The sequence below is a fragment of the Protopterus annectens genome, chromosome 7.part0 (genome assembly GCF_019279795.1).
Source record: "Protopterus annectens isolate FY-2018-M chromosome 7.part0, PAN1.0, whole genome shotgun sequence".
NCBI classification, from domain to species: Eukaryota; Metazoa; Chordata; order Ceratodontiformes; family Protopteridae; genus Protopterus; species Protopterus annectens.
In genome coordinates, this window is record NC_056739.1 from 128,549,075 (window position 1) to 128,572,390 (window position 23,316).

Here is a 23,316-nt window from a genome sequence, read left to right on the forward strand (position 1 = left end):
TTTTTAGGAAAATGGAGCGTATCTGCACCTACCATATTAATAACCATCTCAGAGTTGTTACTGTCATTACAGACCGAAGCATGTTTATTGACAGTGAGCTCTCTAAAGACCGAAGCATGTTTATTGACAGTGAGCTCTCTAAAGACCGAAGCATGTTTATTGACAGTGAGCTCTCTAAAGACAGCATGTTTATTGACAGTGAGCTCTCTAAAGACCAAGCATGTTTATTGACAGTGAGCTCTCTAAAGACCGAAGCATGTTTATTGACAGTGAGCTCTCTAAAGACCGAAGCATGTTTATTGACAGTGAGCTCTCTAAAGACCGAAGCATGTTTATTGACAGTGAGCTCTCTAAAGACCGAAGCATGTTTATTGACAGTGAGCTCTCTAAAGACTGAAGCATGTTTATTGACAGTGAGCTCTCTACAGACCGAAGCATGTTTATTGACAGTGAGCTCTCTAAAGACCGAAGCATGTTTATTGACAGTGAGCTCTCTAAAGACCGAAGCATGTTTATTGACAGTGAGCTCTCTAAAGACCGAAGCATGTTTATTGACAGTGAGCTCTCTAAAGACCGAGGCATGTTTATTGACAGTGAACTCTCTCTCTCTCTCTTTGAGAGCAGGAATCAGCGGTTAGCAAATTCTTATACCTTGCCCAACTAATCACAAAACATATAGCATCTAAGTCCAAGGAAGTTATTATTTCTCTTTCTCCATAATCAGGTCCATCATAGAATATAATGCCCCTTTGGCATGTACCTATCCAAATACATTGCTCAGCTTGAAAGGCCACAGTGTTTCCTAACCAAGGAAATCTCAGGAATGACCTTATCATGACCTCGTTAAGTTATACAGAGTTTCTGAAAGCCAAGCCCTGTTTACTGCTTTTTTTTTTATTTTCTCCTACAGTGTGACCTTTACATGGCCTACTAGGCTATAATTGATCAACTGTTGCTCGACCTCTTACATATTCTTAAATCTCAGTATATGAGCAATATACACTGTGTAAGAATCTTAATCTACATTGTAACATTAACCAAACTGTTGTTGTGATAAATACCTTTCCCAACGGATCCCCAGCCTTTGGAATTAGCTTGTACTCCACGTCAAAATAGCTTCCTACTTCACTTTAACGTCAACCTTGATGTGTGTGTAGAGAATCTGTAAATCTGCCTTTTGGCTGTCTTCTCAGTCCCTTATATATAGAAGGGAGAAAGTGGGAATTGCAGTGGTTAGGTTTCAAGTGGTATACTGGGCTGTTTGTGTGGTGCAGCCGTATGAGGCATTACCTAGTTTTTAGAAACGTTCCTAGAAAAGAGCATTTTGCAGGGACTTGTAAAACAAAAACAAATGCAGTCTGAAGAATCTATAAATTTTTTGAAAAGAAGTATGTACATGAACGTATTGAATGTGCAAAGTGACTACTGTCGACTGGCATGTGGGCAAAAGGTAGTTTTCAAATGGGCAGAATGTCAACTCAGAAAACATTGACTACACTACAGTGAATGAGTAGTGTAGTTCGATTGTCTGAGTTCAGCATTGTGAACGGAGATTGCGGTTCAGTGAGGAACAGGGAATTAACACATTTCCTCAATGTAGTGCAATCTCAGAGTTGGTGTATATGTGTGTGTGTGTGTGTGTATGTATATATATATATATATATATATATCTGTATGTGTGTGTGTGTGTGTATATATATATATATATATATATATATATATATATATATATATATATATATATAAAATTTGCAGGGGGTGTGGGGGGAGCAGGAATCTTGCCCCCTGCAAAAATATACCATTGACTGTGGAATGTCACGGTATGGTAAGCTGCATAGCATGGGTGACTGTTATGTTGAATACATTGAACTACGGATGTTGATGTATTCATTTTCGCCCTTCCAGATTCAAGATTTCAGGTCAACATATGCAGTTTCAATAGCAAACCGCAGTATCTTATCAGAAGGTGCTTTTAAAGAATATTTGTCACTCAAGTGAAAGCTTTGTATACCTTGTTAATGCATTGTGACTGCCAGATGATGCATGTTGGTCAAAAACTCATATGTTGGTACAGGATAATAGGCTCAGTCTTTTTCAGATAGTTGCCCTTAAAAATCTAGTATTTTGGGTTATATGGCTGTTGAGAAGCAGTAAATGATAAGAGAAATTAACACTAGCTATGAAGACTGCATATTTTCAAAATTGGAGTCTGAGGTAGCTCTGATTTTCTGCATAATCATAGCAGTGATATCCTGCCTGACTATGCTGATCTCCGCACAGGCATAGAAGCTTGCCAGAGCAATACTGCTGATAAATGAGACCTGTTACACAGTCAATAGTTCTTGTTGCCAGAATAGCCCTTGTAGCTCTGAGTGAATGGGAAATCTAGGCGTCATTAAGAAGCAGTTAGAGCAAACTGACTGTTTGAAAAACACGTTTACTGTTGCAAAGACACGACTAGTGTTGATGTGTAAGATGTGGAAAGCATGAATAAAAGAGGGTATTGTCCACTACTAATACTTAAAACATGGCCTGAAGATAGATAAATGCTGTTTTTTTTCAGTGTTCCATCAAACCAGGATTTCTGGCAAATAAACTACATACAGCAAACTGTAAGCTGTTTATATTTAATACACTATTAGGAATGTAGGTTATTTAGAATTCTATCTAGTATTTCATCAGTACAAGGGCCATTTCAAAGTGCAATTGAAGACTTGGAAGGTGTAAATAATTCAGAATGTCTGTTAGTTTGCAGTCAAGTGCAAGAAAAGAATGACAAGGCTGATTAAAGCTATCAGTGTGATACAGTATAATTTCAAGTTAAAAGTTAATTTAGAATATTAAGTCAGAAATACATGGATCATATTCTAACACTAGAAGATTTAAAACCATACCCAGGAAAAAAAAATTTGCACAAAAGACAAGACCAGAAGACAGATATTAGAGTTTTCTGAGAATGATGCAGCATCTTGCATAGTCTGTGCCTAATTTGTGTGAGATTGCTATATGTGTAAGAAAGCTGCTAGCCGAGATGTAGCCTGGTAATAAATGTATGAACAGGTTAAGGGTTTACAGTACTTAAAACTATTTACGGATTCTCAAACAATAAAGTATCATGGTGTGAATAAGCCAGTTGTGTTGCAAGTAGATGGCATTCAGGATGGTGTGAGTACTTTGATCCTACAACAAGTTTAGATTTCTGTTGGTGAAGCTCTGTTACAGATGCACAGAAACCATATGCTCAGTCAGAAGCATTGTTAGTTAACAGTGTATGGATTGTTGTAAGAAACTCCATGTCTTTGAAAAACATCAGAGAGATAGACCACCAGCCCTCTCAATGCGTATTGAAAGCATTTATATTAAGGTATCTGTTATATAGCTGGAAATGCTACTAAACCTGCAGAAGTATGATTGAAAGTGAAATGCAAACCATTTAAGTAGCTACACGAGCTGCAAGAGGAAGTGCTATGTATTATTTGAGCAATTACCTTGGTTACCAGCAACAGAAGAAAAAAAGTAAATGCATTTCAGAGGTGAGCTGATAACTGACTTATAAATGCAGTTACTGAAAGGCAATATATTGATGTGACTCCTTGAGCAAAAGTCATGAGGAAAAGAAATTTGGTCTAAGAAATAAGGTGTATCCAATTCTTGATGATCAAATCTGACAAAGAAATATTTTTAAGTTAGCTGAATAAAAACAGACTGCGCAAGTCACATTTGGGAATAGTAAAGTGCAGTGAATGAGTAAGGGTTGTAATGTTCATAGGTTGATACTAGGCTGTCTGCCCTAGGGCATTTACAAGCCTAGCCAGAGTGTGTTTGGCTTTCGCCACCCTTCTTAGATTAGTTGACTGTGCCTCTGTATAGTAGGTCACAGAAGATAGCCCATTTAAGGTTAGTTTACCGTGCCGCTGTCTAGCAGTGACACAGAAGAGATCCCAGGGGTAAATTTATGGTCTCCCATCCAAATGTCAGAATTCTTCTTGAAGAGGGTCATTGAGGGGCTCTGTCTGACATGGATTGGAATTTTGTTCCAGAGTGAGGGGAGCCTCTGGGATATGAATCTGTCCCTCCAGCATGTTCTATTTATTTCTGTGCTGAGGTTTAAGTTACTGGAGCATGTAGTTCTGATGGATTTGGATTTCTTGAGGTGGAGCATGTCCATTAATTCTGGGTTGGACATGGCTTTATACATCAGGCAGAGATCGCCTCTGAGTAGGCGGTAAGCAACTGAGTAGAGCTGGAGTTTTTAGCCTAACTGCGTAGGGCATCTGTTTGAGTCCCTTGATCCTCTTGGTGAGGTACTTTTGGGGTCTTTCTAGTTGTAGCAGGTGTCTGGTACGGTACATCCCAAATGGGGCATTGTGTTCAATTATGGGCCTGATGAGCAGAGGGGCACAATGACCTCTCTTGATCTAGATGTGAACTCCTTCGTGATAAGGTGGGCTGTATAGAATGTCTTCCTAACCACTTTGGCAATGTGATTGTCAAAGGAGAGATTGCAATCTACTTGGGTCCCCAAATCCCTAATTACTTCTTCCGTACTTAATGGATTACCACCTATGTGGTAATTTGTGGGCACTTTGTTTTTCCCAAAGGGGATGACTATGCACTTTTTGGCATTTAGCTTTAGGCCATGGCTCTGGCACCAGTTATCCGTCTCTTTAAGACCTTTTTGGAGGATGCTTGTGTCAGCCGGCGAGTCGATTATGGCCCCCAGTTTGCAGTCATCTGCAAACTTTGTCAGACATAGTCCTCCTGTGTTAGCCTGTATCTCAGAGAAATATATAACGAACAAGAGAGGTCCCAGGACTGAGCCTTGTGGGATGCCACGTGTAACTGGTTTAGAGTATGACATGGCACCTGCAATTCTGACCATGTGGGTTCTATCCCTAAGCCAGTTTGCAACCCATCTTGTGACATAGGGGTTGATATTTAAGCTGGTGAGCTTATTTATGATGCCCGAGTGGGATATTGTGTCGAAGGCTTTTGCAAGGTCAAGGTAGGCTGTGTGGACTACCTTCCCTTCGTCTCTGGCCTTGGTGACTGTTTCAAAGAAATTGACCAGGTTCAAGAGGCAAGATCTGCCCTTAATAAAGCCGAATTGGGTAGGATCCAGTGTTTGGAGGTTCCCAATGTCTTTGTTTGAGTTCCATGATGATACACTCCATAGCTTTGCAGACCAGGCTAGTCAGGCTTATAGGGCGATAGTTTCCGGGGTCCGTTGTGGCACCATCTTTATGGAGTGGGACCACTGTTGCTGTACGCCATTCTTTGGGTAATATCCTGTTGTAAGGCTGAGACAACAGTGATTTTAAGGGAGGGTTCAGTTCTTCTTGGAGCTCGTGTAAAACGCAGCCCGGGACACCGTCCGGTCCCATTGATGCTGTGTTTTTTGCTTTGGAGAGAGGGCAGCTCTCACCTGTGCATCTGTGATGTCAGGGAGGCTACACTCTGTTGGGATAGTCATTTGCTCATTTGGGGGGGAGGGGGGGAGAAGTTTGCACTGAACCTGTCTGTGCTATCACTGATCAGAGTTGCCTTACCTTTCAGGGATTTTGCTCTATCATGTAGTAGCTTCCTCCTTCTGTTGTACAGCTTATTTATGGCTGGGGTCCACCAGACAGGTCTCCTGCCTTTGGAGGAGTGTATCTTGGTTTTATTTGGGATAGCACGATCCATGCATTCCTGTAGGTATCCATAGAATGCGTTTGTAAAGGATTCTGCGGTTTGGGCCGTATTTTCCACTGGCCCTGGGGCTTTGAAGGATTCCACCTTGGTTTTGAGAAGTGGGAGGTTTGCTTTTGAGAAGTTTTTGACCGTGGTTTCCTTTGCTGGGGGTGGGGACGGGATATGGATGTCCATAGTGATTAATTTATGGTCAGATCTTACCAATGAGGGGTATACCTCTGGTATGGAACATAGAGTCCCCATGTTGGTGATGATCAGGTCCAATATGTTTTCCCCTCTTGTGGGAGTGGTGACCAGTTGTTCCATAGCATTTGAGTTTATAAATTCTAGGAACCGTTGGGCTAGGGTGTTGGGGCTTGAGTAGTGCTCCCATTCTATGTTTGGGTAGTTAAAGTCACCCAATATAATGGTGTTTGGGAGAGATCTTCATATTCTCCAGTGTCTTCAGGAAATCCGAGTGAGGTTCCTGAGTTTGGGAGGGTGGTCTGTAGCAGGCTACAAACTGGAAGGCAGTTTTGCCCACTGTTAGTTGCACATGGATGGTCTCAGATGCTTCGTGCAGTGCCACTAGCCAGGAGGTATGGGTATCTTTGATGAATATGGATATTCCCCCTCCTCTTGTGGTTCGGTCCGAGTTTTGGGGCCGAAAAGCATGGTATGAGGTATAGCTTGGTAGTGCTGGGGTGCTCTTGCGAGCCTTGAACCAGGTTTCTGTTACTGCACAGATATCGATATTCTCCATACTGAGGAGAGCCTCGAGTGCGTGCATCTTGAGGTTTAGACTTCTGGCGTTGAGCAGCATTACCCTTAGTTTCTTTTTCCTTGTGTTGTCTAAGGAGGTGGGTTTGTCTTTTGAGCCTTGCCTAAAAAAGGCACTATGGGGGTGGCAAGAGCCTTGGCCAGTATTCGAAAACCCAGGGGTGACAGGTGCAAGCCGTCCCTAGCGAAACAATGTGGCTTGTCAAGCATGTCATCCCAGGCTGACAGACACTGGATCCCCTTTGAGTGACACCAATACTTTAGCCAGTTGTTGAAATTGATCATTTTGTCTTTATACTGTGGCATCATTCTTGGTGAGGGTAAGATGCTACTCAAGGTCAGGGTCATACCGGCCTGGGTTACATGATCAGAGAGCTCCTCTGTCTCTTTTCATGTAGTCCAGGGAGGTACGTCTCAGGTCATTCACACCAGCATGGACAATGACGGAGTCATATTTGTACTTGCTTTGGAGTGACCTGAGTGCTTGTGTTATGTGGCAGATCCTGGCACCCGACATTCAGCTTAGTGACCTTCTCCTTGTTCAGCCTGGTGAGTGGGACGTCAGTGTGTCTGACAATAGAGTCACCTATTACAAGTGTATTAGGTGTGTTGTTTAGCCTTAAGGGCTGTGACTGTGTGGCACACTGACTTTGTGAACTATGTGATACGTGGGTATTGTTCTGGGGTAGCAGTTGCTTGGATGTCTGCTTTGGAGGTCTCTGTTGCTTGGGCAGATTTTTATTTAGAGCCTCCGAGTATGTTTTTGTGTGTTTATGTGTTTGGTTTGCTGTTGCTATAGGTCTATGTGAGACTGGATTTGTGGTGTGTGTGATTACCTTCTCCTCCAGACTGACCGTGCCAGTACTATGTTGAGAGAGATCAGCCTCCAGTTTGGCTATATAGTTGCATCTCTCACATATATTTGAGCTTGTTGGGAAGAGGAGAGGATGGTCTGTGTACATAGGGCAGTTGTAACATTGCCTCAAGATTTCCATATTCACCAGCTGGACTGGAGAGTAAACCTGAAACTGACTTTTGGACATGCCAGAATAGTATAAGGAATTACTTTTTGACTTGATCAAAAAGGACCAATATGGAGCCAACTACTTAAAGGGAGTATAAGAGGGTGTAGTGCTTTAGTTTATTAGTGCTTACTTATAAGACACTTATCCTAGCTACTGCTGGGTTTTAGAAGGAAAATAGAGTGCTTACTTTGAGATTTGGAACAGTTCTAAGGGAAAAAGTGAAGAATAGACTTTGCGGAGCCGGGATTAGTTTAAACCTGATTAAGCGGCACTGCCCGATGCTGCACTATGCGCAAAAACGCGCAAAAGAGGGTTTTAAGAGTGGGGGATCAAGGAGTTTGGAACTGACCCAAAATGGCCAATAAAACTACAGTTTCTAGGCAGTAACCACTCCCACAGGGGAAGGCAGGCTTTTCAGTGTTTACCACTGCCACTGATGGACACAGAGACTTCCCTTTAGCCCAAGCAAGCAATGGCCTCCAAGAAACTTACAAACAGTTCAGAACAGCAAATCTGTAACTGAACTTTTTTTTAAATTTCAGAAAGTGGGAAAAAAGCAATATTTTTTTGTTTTTTTTGTTTTGTTTAAAGATAGCAGGGAGACACAAGTAGCAACAAGTTAGAACAGTGCAATAAATGACCCCACACGAGTGCTAGGCCAGAGACAGGTAAAATGCAAGTTTTAAGAAAAAAACGATTTTAAAATAAGTGCAACACAGGAAATGCAGTAAACAGGCTCTAGATGTGTTCTAAATACAGTTCCTAATACAGATATCAAGTTTAGCAAGCTGGAAAACGCCAAAAAGTAGGCGGCAATGCAGAAATCTTAACAAATAATCTGAAGAAAAATACTTAATCTCAAAAGTGGCTCCTTTCTTCTCTCAGCATTTTCTCCTCTTGGTCGGTGCTTCACCAACAGCCAACAAGTCTGAAAAGACACCAAAACCACGAGGCAATCGGGTTTTAAGAGAGGGGGATCAAGGAGTTTGGAATTGACCCAAAATGGCCAATAAAACTACAGTTTCTAGGCAGTAACCACTCCCACGGGCAGGCAGGCTGTTCATTGTTTACCACTGCCACTGATGAACACAGAGACTTCCCTTTAGCCCAAGCAATGGCCTCCAAGAAACTTACAAACAGTTCAGAACAGCAAATCTGCAACTGAACTTTTTTTTAAATTTCAGAAAGTGGGAAAAAAGCAATATTTTTTTGTTTTTTTTGTTTTGTTTAAAGATAGCAGAGAGACACAAGTAGCAACAAGTTAAAACAATGCAATAAATGACCCTTGAGTGCAAGGCCAGAGACGGGTAGAATGCAAGTTTTAAGAAAAAAAATATTTATGGCCTGGAATGTTAATCAGCTATAATAGAATGAGTAATGCAGATTTTGTGCCATCTGTTTTGCAAACTGTAACAGTCTTCTTCAGAAAATGTGCTGGCATACCTGGTTCCACGTTTGTTTATGGTGCAGAGTGGACACAAATGCTTGTATTATTATTATGGGTTCTCTGTGATACAACTGGCAAGCACAAGTAGATGTGTCATAAGTGCATTAAATTTCAGTGTTTTTGAGAAAGGGAATACCTACTGTTCCTGAAATCTTACAGTAGTCTGCAGCACACAAGTCAGGAATGCAGATGGTTTATGCATGAATTCAATTCAAAACATACAAATCTAATGTTGTTAATATCAAGCTCACATCAGTCAAAAACATTCGAGCCAATGTCCTACCCAGAATGCTCTGCTCCCTGTAACCTCAGATCTCGTTTGCCATGTTGCTGTACAGCCGTATCAAGCCACTCTCTCTCTCAGCTAAGTGAATAATTTTTGAAAGTTTATATATTGTCTGTACTTTAAAGTTTTTCAGTCAGTTAGTTGTATTATTCTCCTACCCTGTTGTATCTTTAAGACTCTCTCCGTGTAGTCTATTTCCCTTTATTACCCTTTTCTTACCTTTGAGGTAATTCTTCATTGCCACTGTTGGTAATCCTTCCTTCCTTCTTTTTCTCTCTTACCCTTCTGCGTAGCCTTTCTTCTTCTTGATACTGTCGTTCTTCTCCACATCATTATTTTGGATAAGAAAAGCAGTGTTGGTTGTAAACAGTGTAAGGATTGCGGCCATAAGTTACCGCTTTCAGATGGTCATGACTTATGTGCCTATTATTTGAATGTCTCCCACCTTACTGTGGATCCCCCATGTTCGATTTGTAGAAATTTTTCAACCAGGACTATTAAGAGAAAGAACAAGTTAATCCTGAAAGATCTCCTCAAATGTCCTTTCTCTGAAGCTATCTCTGGGTCGGAGGGCTCACCCCCTCCTGCTAAACCCCGTAAGAGGTGTTCTTCCTCTTCCTCATCGAAGTCGCTCACTTCATCTCTCTCTAGGAATCGCAGGGAGTCGACTCATAAGAAAGTGAAAATTGCTACTTCGGCTCTGCCACCTGTGACCCTTTTGGCTCCAGGCATGGCACCGCCTCAGTTGATTCTTGCTCCAGCCATGTCCTTATTGACACTGGCACCAGAGTTCCCGGTGCAGACACGTAGATCTTACCAGCACTCTCCCTGCAGGTACAGTCTCCTTCGGCACCTTTGGTGCAATCCCCTTCGGCCCAGAGATTGACAGTACTGTCCTCCATGCTGCAGACACTTTTGGCACAGACATGCTCTTTCGTGCAGTCCTTTTCAGCACCGTCATTGTTAGCGGTGCAGACACCTTGCTCGACAGCACCGTACTCATCGGTGCAGACACTTGCCTTTATGATGCAGACACCTTCGACTTCTATGGTGCTGATTAACTAAAAAAATGGCCTAAACTTTACCAAACCAGTAAAAAAAATGTAGAAATTAACTAAAAAAAAGGCCTAAACTTCTATGGCGCTGACTTTGTCGGCGCAGACTACTTCAACACCATTTTCCTCAGTGCAGACATCCTCGGTTCGGGCTCTGCACCACTCGAATTAGCAAGGACCAAGTACTCTCTTTCTTTGGATCTGTTCGTTGGTAGCAAGTATAGTCCCTTTCTAGAAAGGCCAGAATCGCCTTCATGTTTCTCTGTGAGGTTGACCAAAAGCCTCTCTGAACAAGATGTGTTGCGGCTTGTTGACCAGTTGCTTGTGGCCAGAAGTCTCTCTCAACCGTCAAAACCCACATTCCCTCCTTCAGGTGAATGTATTTCTCCTCAAACTCCAACGTACACTCCTCCTTCAACTTCCACCCAAGTATCGAAACCCATTACTCCGACAGCAGCTTCCCTCCCTCGGACCCCAATAGTGGATCTCACTTTGGAGTCAGAGTGGTCTTTGTGGCCCTCGGTGCACTGGGCATCGGGCTCTTCTCAGGCCAGTGCCTGTGCAGTGAGAGAGAGAATTTTTGGTTCCATGCCGATTTGTTCTGTGGCACCCACCAGGAATTTTCCCTCTCTTACGCTTCAGTCCTCTTGAGACTCCTGGTCTGGGAGTAGGCTTGTTGGGAGCAGGTTGTGACCTCGGTTCCGAGGTTGTCGTGCTCTGTTCCGGCCTCCCATCCCTCTGGGCAGGACGGCGTTCCAGGCCATGGAGAGGGCGCTTCCTCCACTGGCAAACCCCACATGGCTGAGTCTTCTCCCCCCTCTGTGCCGCAGCTCTCACAAGCCACAACCGCCGGGCACAAGGGCCTCAGGTTTCTCCCCCTCTTTGCAGTCTTCCCCAGAACCTCCCAATGAGGAAGTACCTCGCAAGGCTTCATGCAAGAGGAAGCACATGGACTCCACTTAGGAGTCTTTGACCAAAGATACGGACTTTGATGATGGGGAAGGGTCCCCACGGTCACCCTCTGATGAGGTGTCCTTTGGTGATATTCTCGAGATCCTTAGAGGGGTGACTGGAAGGTCTCTAATCCTTCATCAGAGGAATCCATATTCTTGCAGGCCTTTCGTGCCCGGCCCCCTACCTCCTGGGTTACCTCGCCAGCCGATGAACTTGTCCAGCTCATCGTCCAGCGCACATGGAAGGCTCCTGACACCATGGAAGCTATACCGTGGAGGCCTGACAAGATCTTATTTCCCCCAGCTGAGCATCCCCTTTGGTCAAGAGTTCTTCCAGTAGATGCCATGGTGGTGGTGGTGGCTGCAAACAAGAAACACTTGGCAGAAGAGAGCCAAACTATCCATCTTCCCAACAAGGAGTCCCAGGCGATACACAGACTAGGGAAGCATGTGTTTGTTTCATCAACCTTTGCTGTAAGGTCTTTGAATTATTTGGCACACTTTACTAGGCTCCAAAGGGATCTTATCAACCAACTCTCAGAAACCTTGGCAGGAGCTGTTTCTGATGAGGTTCGTGACAACGTAGCTTCTCAGATAGCTACCCTAGAGTCCATATCCAGTTCTTCCATGCGTCTTATTTCTCACACAATGGAAGGAGCAGATAGAGCAGCAGGCACAGTTATAGTCACCAGACATGCCTAGATGTACCTTTGTGACTTTGCAGACTCCTTTAAGGCTTCCCTCATCAACGCCCCCATCGAGGCCTCTTCTTTGTTTGGCCCTAAAGTTCAAGATACGCCGGCAAGGTGCGAACAAGATGGCAAGACCCTATCTGCTGTTGGTGTTGGTTACTCCAGTCCTCAATGATTCTACTCCAGAAATCAGAGGAGTGGGAAGATGTGGCACAGGAAATCACAGGGCTCTTTCCGTGACGCACGTGCTGAGTTCTCCCCTTGAGGTAGAGGGTGGAACTCCAATGGAAGACAACCATTTCGGGGCAGAGGAGGTCTGTGAAACCAGGGTTCCAGAGATTCTTTCTCTGGCCAACCCTGTCAGCGCTCCTGAAGCATTGCCCGACTGCTCACCTCTGGAAGCCGTCGGGGGTTGTTTTTCCTTGTACCCCACTGCCTGGCGAAACATAACCACCGACTCTTGGGTACAACGGATAATATCCAGAGGCTATCGCATTCCCTTCCATCTTTGTCCAACCTCATCCAGAGAATTATCTGATGTTCCACCCAGTCAAAGGGAAGCAGCAGCATATGAAATACAAAAGCTGCTACAAAAAAGACTCATCCAAACTGTCCCCCCAGACCCGATAGGATCAGGTTTTTACTCAAGGTTCTTTTTAGTGCCAAAAAAGACTGGGTACTGGACACCAATTCTGGATCTCAGCACACTGAACAAATTTGTAAAAACAGAGAAATTCCGGATGGTCACGGTTCAGTCTATCCTTCCTCTCCTGGAAGAGGATGATTGGATGTGCTTTGTAGATCTTCAAGATGTGTATTACCACATAAAAATGGACAAATGCTCAAGAAGATACCTTCGCTTCCGCATAGGAGCCAGTCACTACCAATTTTGAGCACTGCCCTTCAGTCTCCCTACAGGCCCCAGAGTGTTCACCAAATGCATGGCTGTGGTTTTTGCTCACCTGTGACTTCAAGGATTCCAGGCGTTTCCATATCTAGACGACTGGCTCCTCACCGCCCCCACCAAGTGTCTCCTGGAAGAAGCCCTACACTACACACTCCTCACAGCACAATGCCTGAGAATCACTATAAACTGGGAGAAGTCCAACACGACCCCAGCACAGTCTTTAGAATTCATTGGGGTACTGTTGGACACGAGAAATTGCACAGCATCTCTCCCGGAATACAGACTTCAAAGAATAAGTCAACCGGTCCAGCTGCTGCTCTGTCACCACAAATCTCCCCCTCTATCCATAATCCAACTCTTGGGGTCAATGGCAGCCTCGATCACCATTGTTCCTCTAGCCAGATTCAACATGACACTCCTTTAGTGGTTACTTCTCACTCAGTGGTACCCTCTACACATTCCTTTGTCCTTTCAGATAAGTGTAACTCAGAGATGCACACAAGATTTACTCTGGTGGATGTCTCAAAATCCCCAACAGTTGTCTCGCCCCTTCAGCCGAAAGCCACGGTGACCCACGGACACCTCCCTGATGGGGTGGGGTGGGGGGCTATGTCAGGGAAACTCGGTCCAAGGCACCTGGTCGGAGACAGAGGCCCTTTTGCATATCAGTGTCCTTGAACTGAGGGCGGTGCTGCTAGTGTTGCAAGCATTCCATTCCATCTTTCCATCAGGACTATTGTGATCTAATCAGACAGCATGTCAGTGGTATGGGTACATCAACAAGCAAAGGGGTGCCAGATCTTATCCGTAATGCCGGGAGGCCTTGAGAATATGGCAATGGGCAGTAGCTTCTATCCACTTTCTAATTGCAACGCACATTCCCGGGAGCTCCAACGTGATAGCGGACAGGTGTAGCAGGTGCATTCTGCAACCTCACGAGTAGTCCTTCAACCCTGTGATAGCGGCAAAAATTTTCAGCCGCTGGGGCCAGCCTTGCTGTGACCTATTCGCCTCCCCAACCAACTACAAGTGCAGCAACTGTTTTGCTCTGATTCCCCCTCGGGGACAGTCACCGAGAGACATTCTAGTCCATGCCTTGCCCTCTGGTCTACTTTATGCTTATCCTTCTCTTCCCCTCATCTCCCAATTTCTGAAGAAAGCACGCCAGTTGAAATGCAAAGTGATCCTCATTGCTCCATATTGGCCTCGGTAAGTCTGGTTCCCCTTCCTCTGGCCTCACCTGCTAGATCGACCGTGGATCTTCAATCCATCCCCAACGTTGATCTCTCATCCACAGGGCCTGACTCACCCCAGTCTAATAACCCTGAAACTGACAGCTTGGTTTCTCCATTTCCAATGATTGCCAGGCAGGAAAACCTCTCGTCCCCAGTGCACAATATTCTTATTGCGTCTCATAAATTGTCCAACAGACTATCTACCTTGATAAATTGAGAAGGTTTTCTCTATGGGCAGTGAATAAACGATTAGATCTCTTGTTAGCCCCAGTTTCGGTGGTTTTGGATTACTTATCACATCTTTTCCACTCTGGGGCATCTGCCTCTACTGTTCGTGTGTATTTAGCTGCCATTTCAAATTTCCACATTGGTTTTCAGGATTCTTTGCTCATGTCACATAGACTCTGTAAAACTTCCTTGAAGGGGGTTCTTCACCTAAAACCTCCCTTTAGAAAACCAGTACAACCTTGGGATCTGGCCTTGGTCCTGCAAGCCCTAACAGCTCCCCCCTTTGAACCTGCATCTTCACATGATTTAAAATATCTGTTGTGAAAAACTTTGTTTCTGATTGCAATCACATCGGCCAGGCGCTTGTCAGAACTTCAAGCCTTATGCATCAAATGTCCCTATCTTATCTTCCATAAGGATTAAGGTATCACTGAGAACTAACTCTTCCTTTTTACCAAAAGTGGTGTCAGAGTGGTCTATCAACCAGTCTATTGACGTTCCAGTATTTTTTCCTAACCATTCTGACAAGGGAGAGTATTGCCTGCACTTCCTGGATGTTCATAGGCAAATACGATTTTATCTGGACAGAACAAAATCTATCCGTAAATCAGACCAACTATTTCTGGCATTTTCTGGACCAAGACTAGGTCATCCTGCATCAAAAGTTACATTGGCTTCATGGTTGAGAAATTGTATTACCTTTATCTACAAGAACAATCTCACCTTGCCTCACAGAGTGAAAGCACATTCTACAAAATCTGTGGCAACTTCAGCAGCTTTCCATGCTAAGGCGTCCCTCAATGACATTTGCTCAGATGCAACTCGGGCCAAACCTCATACCTTTATTCTTCATTACAAATTGGATTTGGCCTCCAGCGGTAGAGCTTCATTTGGCTCCATGGTTCTCAGGAATGTCCTTCCATGAGAGCCACCCAGGGATAGAGGTAGCTGGGGACTCTGTCTCATCAATAAGGAAGGAATGAAGATTAACAACATCAGATAAAGAAGTTATGTCTTACCATAACGTTCTATCTGTGTTGTTGATCTTCGTTCATTCATTATTCCCCACCCTCTGTCCCCCTCCGGAGGTTCCTGGTTGATCTCATATACTCCTTTATTGTAGGTCTGCTATGACCAGAGGTAGCCTCTACTTTTGTCTATCAACTTGCAAACTCGATCTGAGGTAACAGGGAGCAGAGCATTCTGGGTTGGACCTTGGCTCGAGAGTTTTTTGCTGATGCGAGCTTGATATATGGCCTGCTTGGTTCCGAGGACGGAACCAATAACCCATCAGTAATGAATGAATGAAGATCAATAACACAGATGGAACGTTATGGTAAGACATAACTTCTTTTTTCCAGTCTTCACTTTCCCCAGCGTAATGTGCAATTCACAGAAAAATCCTATGACAAATAGCTGTAGCAATATTCTGTGGAGAGGGTCATGCTGGAATTTTGGAGTATAGGAATAGTCTGTTGCAGGGACGCCTTCTCTCACCAGCTCAGCTGTGATGGCCAGAGGTTTGGAAAGCAGAATGCCTTTGTTCACCTACATTACTGATATCTGAAAAATCAGCATAAAGTAAAATATTTTTTGGAAAGAAATTAGACAAGGAAATACTGTTAATGACAGAAACTGCAAAGAGATACCAGACTTGCAGCTTGAAGGCAGTCTAAAAGCCATGTGAGTGGAGGTCTACAAAACCAAAACTGTTGGTAAAGCAGCTTGAACCAGAATCCTGAGTAGCTTGTGGGAAAGGTGGTAAGTTGTATTGAGGAAGTCTCAGATGTTTGTACAGGACAAATATGCCAAAGCAAATGTGCAGAAAGATGAGCAACCAAAGTGTCGCAATTAGTCCTATTGCAAGGAAATAGTGGATGTGAAAACTGTGATAAGGAGTTGCAGAAAGACTCCTCCCAAAATCAAGCTTTACTGTGCAGCAAGAACTGTGTTAAAAGGTAAGACCAGATGTTTGTAAATAGTCCTATTAAATTCTGGAGTGTCAGCAGACAGCTGAAGAAACACAGAGATACTGTTCAGAGTTGAAAAAGATTCTTGGAACTAAAAGCTGTATTAAGTATGTAAAAAAAGCTTTTTATTTGGTGTGAATATCTAGTGTGTTGCCTAGTATAATTTAAGGGTTTTTGCAGTGGTTATTGTAACATAATGCAAACTTCCATAGCTATCTATTTGTTTAGCTTTAAATGGGGATGTTAGTTATGCGGCTTATACACGTAAATGCTCATTTGGGATGTTAGTTATGCGGCTTATACCTGTAAATGCTTATGAGCTAGCTGCAGTGGTTCACATCAAGATGTAGAGATGTTACAGAGAATGAAGTTTGTAGTACGGATCTCTTGAGGATTAGAGAACTTCTTTTACTTTGTTTATTAAGCCTTCTGACGTGGCGTATGCCTCCATTGCTCTGTAAAGTGTGTGTTTGGTAAACAAGTCCTGTTCCAACGTATCGTTAACAGCAGTATGTTTTGCCAATATGTAGATAACTTCCCTTTGCAAAAATGTTCCTCTTAAAGGTCACTCCGCCAGGACAATGACTGCTTCCAGTGCTTGCTTCAAGAATGTCTCTGTTGCAGGTGTTTGAGCCATGACCACACAACCACTTATTAGCTCCTTCACCAGGCATTACTGCTTAGATGGCGATTCCATTATTTGAGTCTCCTTTCGCATCTCGGTGTGTCAAGATTCTGCCTTCAGAGTCTTTGTCTTTTAGCCATCCTCTAGCTCAGGCCTCCCAGGGAGATTAGTTTTTCACTGTATGGGATTTTTTTCCAAAGAGGTTTTCTCTGCAGTATGGCTTTGAAGTCAGATGTAAAAGGTGTGCACTCATCCATTTTTCTGCAAGATTAAAAACAGACAGTTGAACAACCCACCATGAACAGAGCACAGATTTCACATAAAAACAAATGCCAATAAAATAGGCAAGCAGGACAAGCACTTTCGGCCTTAGCCTTCTTCAGATCCTATTTACTGGGCCTAAAACTGAATGTGCAATGGTTTTCAAAAGACTGTGATTGGTCTAGCCAAGATGTTTTTCGTGTTTCACGGTTGCAGTTATTACATTTGGGTTATCTGCTTGCAGTAGCTCTCAGTCGGCCTGATTAACAAAGTCTTGGGTCCTGCGTCGGTTGCTGTCCCTTCTTCCAATGACATCAGGTCATCAGGGGTATAAAACATGCAGTCGACGTCATTACATCAGTCTTTCTTGCCGTGCGGTGCCTGAAGCAGAAGCAGTTTGCAAGTGCCGGTCGTCCAACTCCTGAAATTTTCATTTTCAAGTTTCAGAACCAAAGTCTTCAACTAAAGCGAAGTACCCCGTTGAGGAAACTTTTTCTTACTCCTTACCAATGTCAGTAAAAGTTAATTGCATTACTTGTGGAAAGCAAATACCTCACAAAGATTTTCATTCGTACTGTATTCCTTGCCTAGGCCCTGACCACGACATACCTTGCTGTCGGTTTTGTGCTTTATTTAATCAGCGCATTATCAGTCATCGGTATATTTTCACCTCAAAATATTTCTGTTCTCTGTTTAATTATCCAGAAATGTCGTCGGTTAGCCATTCATCTACCGGGATTCTGAAGAACCGCAAAGATAAAGACAGACACAGGCCGCCGAGGTCCAAAACTACCGACGATGCTTCTAAGCCAGTCGCCAGTTCGCCGGTACTCAGTGAAGCACTTTCGCAGCCCCGGATACCCGGTACTTCTAATTCGCAGGCCTCTACTGAGATACATTCAGATGTATGCCATGAGATGCTTCAACTGTGGAACCTGCAGATGTCTCTACCTTGGATGGTCCGGAGCCACTGATCAGGCATCAGCTTCTGAGGGTGTATTCAGGCCTACAGACTTGCATATTAAACCGATGCCTCCTTCTTCATTTAGGCCTAAATCTCGAACCATGCCTATGAAACTGACGCCCAGGCCACATGCGCAGGCCTCTATGCCTAAAAAAACAAATTATAAGAATGGCTGAAGATCTTATAACTAATCAGGGGAAGCCAACCTCCTCTTCCTAAGAGACCTAGAAATGAAGTTGTTTATGAATCTTCTGACCAGGATTTTGATTTTTCTGATTCTTCTGATGATCTGGATTTGCCCTTATCTACTTATGAGGATTCTGATGCAGAGGACTCTAGTCCCTCTGCTTCCCCTCCAGAGGATTTTTCTTTTGGTGAAACCTTACATACTCTTAAGGGAGCATTTCCACTGGGAAAGCCAGGATTTTTCTGATTCAAAAAAGAGACTTATGGATTTCTTATTCCTGCCTCAGCATAGGCCTTTAGCTGTTCCTCCTGTACTAGACATTGTTGATGATGCCTTTTCAGAATCTAGTTTGGCCCTTGATTCTTTGCCCCCTGCTCCCAGAAAACCTGACAGATATTACAGGGTTCCTGATTCACACAAGTTCCTTTTTAAAAATCCTATTGCGGATCCAGAGAATATTTCACAGGAACCCAAGGGCATTAAGGCCTCTACTGCTAAAAATCCTACCCCTTCTGATGGAGACTCCATGGCACTGGATAGATGGGGTAAGAAGGTTTACACTTCTGCAACCTTAGCCATTAGGGCTTTAAACTGCCAGTTTCATATGTTAAAGTATTAACAGCATGTTATTGGATTGCTTAAACAGAAAATTATGTTGATTTTTGACTGTGCTGACAATAAAGAATTACAGGATTTAATGCATTCTGCTGAATAGGTTGGAAAACATACTTTGCAATGTGGATTTGATTCATTAGAGGCCTCTTGCAGAGCTGCTGTTACTGGGTCTATGCTCATAAGGCATGCTTGGCTTAAGGAGCAATCTTTGCCTGATCATGTGAAAGCTAAACTGTTGGATGCCCCCTTAAATCAGGACCACCTGTTTGACAACAAGGCTGAGGAAGTTCTTAAAAAGATGGAAGATAAAGCTAAATCTATGCAAACTGTTAAAGATTTATTACAAGTTCAGCCTCCTAGATTTAGTAGGCACTGGCCCTCTAAGAATTGGTCCTTTCCAGCTCCTTCCAGGTCTACTCTAGCCAAACCCAGACACAGCAGAAACCCCATGTTTCAGTTCCAGGGGACACACATGACTAAACATGGGGGGTTTCCGCACCCAAATCTGGGAGTAGTAAGACTCCCCCTATGGAAAACTGTCTCAATGACTTGCTTTTAAAACTTCCAAGCACTTCCCAACTGAATGCTCCTTTAGGCGGAAAGATTGGTCTGCAGGCCAAAAACTGTGAACTCATTACGCAGGACAAATGGATTTTAAATAGTGTCCCAAGGATACAGATTTCACTTCTACATGTTACCAACACCAAGCGGGTGGCCAGATCTACCCCCAAATCAGTGGGAAGATGCCCAAAATCAAGTGCTGTCTCTCTCTTAAGCATGGGGGCTATTCATTTGGTACCAGAAGAGGAAAAGGGACATGGTTTCTATTCGAAACTTTTCCTGGTACCCAGAAAAGGCAATACATGGCATCCTATTCTGGATATTTCTACTCTAAACACATTTCTGGTGATTCCAAAATTTAAAATGCTGACTCTTCACCAGCTGCTTCCTCTGCTAGGCAGATGCATGGTTGGCAACACTAGACTTAAGAGAAGCATACCTGCACATCCCTATCAGGGAGTCTTGCAGAAGATACCTACGCTTCAAAGCAAGCTACATGCACTATCAGTTCTCTGCACTGCCGTTTGCCTCATCTACTGCGCCCAGGGTATTCACAAAGTGCCTAGCTCCAGTCATTGCATTTTGCAGGCAAAGAAATATTCAAATATACCCATACCTGGACGATTGTCTAATTCAGGCAGAAAGCCAGGACATACTTTTGAATCATCTGGCCTTTGTTCAAAGGGTGCTGACTTGTCTGGGGTACACCATAAATGAAAATAAATCACACCTGGTACCCTGTCAACAAATTATATTCCTGGGAGCAAGCTTGAATACAACTTCCCAGATGGCTTTCCTCACGCCAGAGAAACGGATTCATTTAACAACCTACTTCAAACAAGTGGCCACAAAAACCTAGTTATCTGTAAGGCAAATACTGCAAGCTTTGGGGTTCATGGCCTCCTGCATTCTTCTAATTCCATATGCAAGGCTGCATATGACGAAACTACAATGGTATCTCAAAGGCCTATGGTGTCAACATTCACAGGATCTAGAAGCAATGATTCCTGTCATACCTTGCCTATGCCTAGAATTCCTTTGGTGGGCAGAGGCCTGCCACCAAAACAAGGGACTACCATTCACGCTACCCCCTGCCACCCAAACCCTGACAACAGACGCATCAGACTATGCATGGGAGGGCTCACCTGGCAGGGAAGTGCATTCAGGGCAAATGGAACTCCAGTCAAATGCACCTGCACATAAATCTAAAGGAAATGTTAGCTGTACAGAATGCTCTGACAGCCTTCAAGGACCACATTCTTCCAAGACAACTAATGGTAAAGACAGACAACACCACTGTCATGTGGTGCATAAACAAGCAGGGGGTACACATTCTTACCCCCTCTGCAGGCTAGCCATGGCATTGTGAAACAGCCTTGAGCTACCAGGTGAATCTACAAGCTCAGTTCCTGCCAGGAAAACTAAATACACTGGCAGACGGACTAAGCAGAAACCTCATGGACTCACACGAGTGGAAACTGGAACCAAGGATTTTCAACATGTTGACAAGCAAATGGGGGAGCCCAGATTATAGTCCTGTTTGCCTCCCCCCAGAACCATCACTTAGACAAATTTTGCACAAGGATTCCCCACAAGCTAGCTTGGAAAGTGGATGCTCTATCCTTCAGCTGGAAAAAACTTATCAGTTTATGCCTTTCTTTCTCTGCCTCTGATCTCCAAGGTACTACTAAAGATTAAACAGGACAAGCCAAGGATGATTTTAATTGCACCAGACTGGCCACGCCAACACTGGTACCCCCTTTTGCGCAGTGTGTCACGCTTGGCCCCATGGCACCTGCCTCAGACTCCTTCCCTGTTATCTCAGCAGGAGAACCAGCTTCTGCACCCTCAGCTGCAAACCCTGAACCTAGCAGCTTGGCTAATTACCTAATCTCTCCTTTACCACCCCTCAGTAAATCAGTGATGGATATCATTTTAGAGGCAAGGAGGCTTAGTACTAGAAAATCCTATGCTGCAAAATGGAAAAGATTTTGTGCCTGGAACCAATCTCAAGGGATGAGTGCAACAGTGCCCAATTTACCTCAGATTCTACAATACTTGACTGAGATGCTTCATTAGGGCTTGTCCTTTTCCTCCATCAAAATTCATGCCTCAGCCATTTCAGCTCATTATAGCACAGAGCCTCCCCTCTTCTCTCACCCACTGCTCAAGCAGTTCCTCAGAGGGGCCAAAAATTTCACGCCACCCAGGACAGCTCCAACTCCAGCCTGGGACCTTAACTTTGTCTTGGAGAAACTCACTCTTCCTCCTTTTGAGCCATCTGCTACTGCAGATTTGAAATTCCTTTCCTGGAAAACAGCTTTCCTTTTAGCAAGCACTTCTGCAAGAAGGGTATCTGAATTACAGGCCCTTATGTCAGTGGGGCCTTTCATCATCTTTCATGCGGACAGGGTGTCCCTCAGAACCAATCCCGCCTTCATGCCCAGGGTGGTATCCAGTGTGGCTCTTAATCAGTCCATTCATTTGCCTACTTTCTTTCCTAACCCACAGAACAAAGGGGAACGGATACTGCACTCCTTAGATATGCACAGACAACTTAGATTCTACTTGGACAGGACTAAACCTCAAAGGAAGTCTGAACAAATGCTGGTGACATTTGCTTCAGGGACAGAGGGGAAAGCCATTTCAAAGCAAACCATTTCAAAATGGATAGGCCACTGCATTCATTTCTGCTATAAGCACCATGGAAAACCTATCCCACAGATCATCAGACCCCATTCAACCAGGGCTGCATCTACCTCTGCAGCCTTTCTCAGGGGAGTCCCTACAAGAGACATCCTAGAAGCTGCTACTTGGAGTTCTGTACATACTTTCACCAAGCATTATCATTTGCCGATTTTCTCTAAATGCAGAGCTGGCTTTGCCACTGCAGTCTTGCAGGGCCTTGTAGCTGGTCCTAATTCTGTTTAAATTCCTCCTCCTAACCTTAGCTTTGGGAATCTACCAAAATGTAATGACTGCAACAGTGAAACATGAAGAACATAGTACAGTTGTGTACACTTACCATAAATGTAGATGTTCAAGTGTATTCACTGTTGCAGTCCTGGTTACCCTCCCTCCAGCCCCCTTTCTTTGTTTGGCTATACATCTACTCTCCCTTACTGTGCTCAAAAAGCTTTTTGGTGTATTTGCTTTTTTGTTGGAGGTATATCCTTTTATTTATAGTTTTAATTGCTTCCCATTAGGGGGGCACCTGACATCCGGGACAAGAAAAACTGATGTAATGACGTTGGCTGCATGTTTTATACCCCTGACAACCTGACGTAATGGAAGAAGGGACAGCAACTGACGCAGGACCCAAGACTTTGTTAATCAAGCCGACTGAGGGCTACTGTAAGCAGATAACCCAAATGTAATGACTGCAGCAGTGAATACACTCGAACATCTACATTTATGGTAAGTGTACACGACTGTACTTTTTTAAACATTCAGTTTTAAGCCCAGTAAACAGGATGTGAAGAAGGCTAAGGCCAAAACCGCTTGTCCTGCTTGCCTATTTTATTGGTGGTGTTGCATTAAAGTTTTTATGTGAAATCTGTGCTCTGTTCATGGTGGTATGTTCAACTGTCTAAGCTGTCAAAGCTGTTTTGGATTTGGACTACCTTTGGTGGTGTGATTTTCTTTTTCCTGAAGATTTTTCTGTAATATGGTTGTTTCTAGATTTTGGTGTTATTGCTCTCCTTCCTGTGTCTGGACACATCTTCCTCTAGTATCTATGGATGGATTTTTCTGTAAATTAAGCAGGTGTATATATTTTTTCCAGGCTGTACTCTGCACTGGGGGCATTAGACTGAGGAGTGCTGGGAAGGAGGAAGTCTCGTGATGTATTGT

The 23,316-nt window shown here is 43.8% G+C and overlaps 1 protein-coding gene across 1 annotated transcript in view; it reads left to right on the forward strand.

The window, feature by feature from the left end:
* The window catches only part of ANKS1A (ankyrin repeat and sterile alpha motif domain containing 1A), a 3,005,277-nt gene that overhangs the window by 2,414,729 nt on the left and 567,232 nt on the right, over positions 1 to 23,316 (forward strand). The gene's annotated exons all lie outside the window — the stretch shown is intronic.